Genomic DNA, 5,106 nt, shown 5'->3' with positions numbered 1-5,106 from the left:
ACCAAAAAGTGAGAAAAATCTGCAAACTGAAAACAGATTCTTTACTGTACTACCGACGGCTTATAAAATCTTTAGAGAAAGCAGGCATCTGTTAAAAGGCCAGACAGATTCAGTGACAATGACCAGTTTGGAGGTTTACTTGATGGAATAAACGAAAGCTTCTTAGAACAAGTGACTGAAGGCAAACAAACCCACACGACTTAAAAGTCACTAGACCCACGGCTTTACAAAAGTACACGATTGATCGGTTAAAAGACTTGCTGGTGTATGGAAACGTGATAGGGGCAGTTTCACGACTGGACCAGCTTCTTGGAACAAGTCATTAGGAGATGGCAAGGAGAACACCACACGACCCTTATGGTCTTTAAGACAAGACTTTACTTACCCACGGCTTGACTCAAATATGTTTTCAGTTGCTTGAATGAGATGGAGTTTAACGACAGTCGGTTTAAGTAAGTCTTAAGACAGAGACTTTAAACTGAAAACAGATTCTTGAAAGTAAGTACTTACTTACCCCCGTCATATAAGTCTATAGACAAAGACACCTATCGGTTAAGATTCTTTAGACAGATTCAGTGACAATGGGGGAGTTTGGAAGCTTGTTCGGTGGGAACAAACGAATAGCTTCTTAGAACAAGTCACTGAAGGATGGCTAATAAGACCCACACGGCTCTGTAGTCTTTAAGACAAAAGAGTTAACCCACGGCTTGACTCGACTCAAATCTGTTTTTTCAGTTACTTGAATGAGGTGGAGTTTAACGACAAGAAACGAAGACGACAAACTGAAAAACAGATTCTTGACTAAACTACCCACGGCTTATAAAATCTCTAGACAAAGACAATATCGGTTAAAAATCTTTAGACAGATTCAATGATATTGGGGAACTACCCACGGCTTATAAAATCTCTAGACAAAGACAATATCGGTTAAAAATCTTTAGACAGATTCAATGATATTGGGACCGTTTGGAGTCATTTGAGGATGGCAAATAAGACCCAGACGGCTCTCTGTAGTCTTTAAGAAACAAGACTTTACTATACCCACGGCTTGACAAAAAATTGTTTTTCAGTTATTTAAAGATCAATGGTTTGAGAAAGTCTCAAGACAAAGGCTTCAAACTGGAAACAGATTCTTGAATGTAAGTACTTACCTACAGCTTATACAGCCCTATAGGTGTTCAGCTTTCAGCTTGTTGGAAGGAACAAACAACCAAGGACAAAGATACAATCGTTTCTCTACCACAAGGCTTATAAGTGGGGTTTTGTTAGATGGAAAAAAAAAAAGAGAACGACCAAGAAAACTTCAAAATATTACGCATTAAATGTGTTTCTTACTGTACCACTTATGTCATGAAGACAGACTAATTCATGATCTGGGAGGTCAGCAAGGGGCATACTACTTGATCTAAAGACTAATTACATTTTTATTTCCTCAGGTTTGTGCTTCAGAAAGGTGTTCAAATCGTTAGAGATTCTGAGGACATTCCAAGTGTATCAGACTTCTGCAACAGGTATATGCTTTTCAAACCTCTTTGTAATTAGTTGAGTCTCATGTAGTTTGTAGTTTTTATTTGCTTAACTACAAAAACTCTCTGGGTTATCCATTTAACCCTTTGATTTCCTCTTGGCAGTTTTTTAATTAAAATTTTGGTTGTTGTATGAGCGCCTTACATTTTGCATTATGCATTAATTTTGGTTGTTGTATGTGTCATCTGCATCACCTCTTATACACTTCTGAATTTTTCATTTTACAATACATTTTACATTTTACAATACATTTTGCATTATGCATCATCTTCTTGCAATCTTATAGTTAAGTTTGGATGTTTGAGAAATTATGATATTTTAGTTTTATAAATTATTTTTCTTGTTGTATGAGCGTCTTACATTTTACATCATGCATAAACTTCGGTTGGTGCATGCACATTCTGCATTATGCATTAATTTTGGTTGTTGTATGTGCCATCTGCATCACCTCTTATACACTTCTGAATTTTGCATTTTACAATGCATTTTACATTTTACAATACATTTTGCATTATGCATTATGTTCTTGCAATCTTATAGTTAAGTTTGGATGTTTGAGAAATTATGACATTTTTGTTTTATAAATTATTTTTCTTGTTGTATGAGTGTCTTACATTTTACATCATGCATAAACTTTGGTTGGTGCATGCACACTCTGCATCACGTAATATATTCTGCATTTTGCATTTACAATATATTATGCATTATGCATCATGTTCTTGCAATTTTATTGTTAGATTTGGAATTGTGAGCAATTATGACATTATGCATCATGATTCATATATGATTTATGATCAGAACTTTGTAAATATGCTATCACGATGATCAAAAATCTCTTTTATATTATTTTAGAAAGATTTTAATAAATAACCTTAAATGTGTATCTTATTTACACCATGCCATTACTGAGTTGTCAGCACCACATGCATCCTCACATAAAATTTAAGTTAACCCATCCCTTTATATAACAATTACGAAAATTGCCACTCAAACATTACAACTTGGATCAATCTTTATATATAAAAGAGGGTTGTATCCCTCCTCCTTGTGCCACATGGGATGCCACATAGATAACTCGTGAGCTCTCGCGACGACACGTGGCAACGCAGCGTTTCATTAAACTTGAAATCTGGGCTTAATTCATTCGTCGTGTATTGGGCTATAGGTTTGTTGTTCCCGGCCCGATAGACGTTGCCAGCCTCGGTGACTTCTGATCTTCTTCACGTCTTCTGGAACGGAATGTGTTATGGCTTTTTTCCGTGATAAATCTCATTAATTCAGATGCCCACTACAAGTTCTTCAATGTGTTATTGCGTCGGCGAGGCTGTGGGATTTCGGGTATAAATATGTCAGTATTTCTCTTCTGGAAATCATCCTCTCTTCATCTCCCTTCTACTCATCTCTCTTATATAGTGTTCTTCTCCGATTTGAAGTCCCGCAAGTGTTCATCCGTTGAATAGCCAGAGAGAAGATTAAAAGTGAAGAGAGTAATAAGGATTCTGCTCTGATCGATGATAAGCCTCCTACTGCAGCCTCTGTGAACGTTTTTCTCAGACAGGCATTGCATGCTGATGTTCGGTCTCTTCTGCTTGATTGATTGTACAACCGAGATGAACAGGTTCCGAAAATAGCCTTCTACCTGTGTTTCTGTTTACCTTTTGTTTAATGGCTTATTCATCGATTTTTCTTACTGATTTGAAGGCTGGCAGCTATTCTCTCTCTTTCTCTTATGGGTTTTTGTTGTTCGCAGGAATCCAGATCGTAGCTCTATAGGTTCACATGATCCATCAAGACCCAAAATGTTCATATTCATCTGTACATCCAATTGTTCCCATAAAGGTTGGGTCTATCTAATTCTCTCCATCAGATTTCTGGAACAGATGATTCTGTTTTTTCTATTAATATAGATGATTTTTTCAGTCTGATTGAGATGTTAACTAGATGTATATATACTCTGGGAACAATTGCTTTTGCAGGAATATAATGAAATCATCTAAGCTGTTCGTCGGTCAGACTATCTTGGAAGACCACTGAATATCGAGAGTAGTTTCCACTGGCTGTGCTCATGGCTTTGGTTTCTTTTTCTTTGCTGGTCCCAGTGTTGGTGTGATAGCCATATTGCTCATTCACATCACTGATGTTAAAACTGTAAGTTTTCATCACATCCCTTTTGAGCGATTACTTCATTGCTTCAGTACAATCAATCTACTTCCTACAATATTTAGTTGTTTGGAACAGAGGTTACTACTACTGCTCTTCCAAGTAAAGCTATTCTTTTTATTCATTCTTTTTTTCCCCATGTCTTCTATATTGTCGCAAAAAGCATAAGCGATAGTCTCTTGAAAAATATTTCTCTTGATCTTGGTCAAAAGTTTTTGTCTTCCGGACAGAAATAATAAAGAGAATATTATAAGTTTTTGTCTTACTCTAACTCAGCTGCTTTCTTGAATTCATTGGTCTGATTTTATTCACAAGTATGACTATGCCTTTATCATACTCAAATAAATTGGTTGACATGATAACAAAATTCCAAACATATGAAACATCTGGAGTTTATTATGTATTAACAAAATACACTTTGGCCAATGATATTGTGCAGATAGTTTTACTCGCTAAAAAGTTAAATGTGGAATGGTTTGTCGACCAGTGACATGGAGACGATGGATCTGGGACTATTCTAAGGATCACCGCTATTCTATTTAACTAGAGCATGTGTCATTCAAGTTCATGGAACCTTGGTAACATTCGGAGTTGGTCATGTGCTCAAACTCTGGTATCCAAAAACAAAGTAGCGATGGACATTGCAGGTAGTGTGACGTGAGAGCACAGATTCCAATCTTATATTGCAAGGTTTGGCCCAAGTTGGATACAATAACATCTGCTAACTGAAGCTCTTGACTAGCATGGTCTGAAGGGATTAAGGGTGAATTTCCATTTTCATGTCCCTTATGCCATTGCCTAATTCGTTTTTTCTTTATATTTTTTTTTGTATGGAAACAGTTGAATTTATCAAAAGGAATCATTCAGTGTAAAAAAAAGAGCATGCGTCATTGGTATCAACAAATTTCAGGATTTGATTTTCGTATTTTTTATCATAGTTGTAAGAATATTTGTATCCGTTTGAGATTTAAGATTTCACATTTTGGTTTCAACCTTAAAAATCTCTGACCACAAACTCATACCAAAACATGGAGGACTTTTTTTACCAAATGACACTCTTTTTTTCCTACAAAAATATGCTTTGTTTTCTATACGTGCAGTGACTACAATTTCATTTTTGAGGTGTTTTACCTTTGTATTGGTTTGTTGATACTCCATTGATGGTAAACAGAATGCTCCGGAACGGAAAAGTAAATCTATACTAATACCAAAATATTTTGCGCACTAATATATTTTTGTTTACGATGGAATAATATTATAAGAAATAAGAGAATAAGTCATGAGAATAACAACATAAAAAGTATACACTAAACTAGGGATTAGAAAAATATCCAAAATCCCACCTAAAAATATCTACCAAACTCGAACGAAAATGGTAAAATATTGGAATGGTTTCGGAATTTTTATTCGAAGAACTGA

At 35.6% G+C, this 5,106-nt stretch overlaps 1 long non-coding RNA gene across 2 annotated transcripts; it reads left to right on the top strand.

The window, feature by feature from the left end:
- Positions 1–2,673: 2,673 nt before the first annotated feature.
- On the top strand, positions 2,674–4,679 carry LOC106351047. Of its 2 annotated transcripts, XR_001271192.3 has the most exons (5): positions 2,674–2,875; positions 2,961–3,145; positions 3,278–3,366; positions 3,504–3,675; positions 4,127–4,679. It is a non-coding gene; the product is annotated as an uncharacterized LOC106351047 (long non-coding RNA). The 2 variants fall into 2 exon arrangements; XR_001271191.3 differs by having other exon boundaries at positions 2,675–3,145.
- The last annotated feature ends 427 nt before the right edge of the window (positions 4,680–5,106 follow it).

Source organism: Brassica napus, chromosome A9 (assembly GCF_020379485.1).
Source record: "Brassica napus cultivar Da-Ae chromosome A9, Da-Ae, whole genome shotgun sequence".
Taxonomy (NCBI): Eukaryota; Viridiplantae; Streptophyta; class Magnoliopsida; order Brassicales; family Brassicaceae; genus Brassica; species Brassica napus.
Note: the sequence above shows the minus strand (reverse complement) of the source record. Positions and strands in the feature narration are given on the sequence as shown.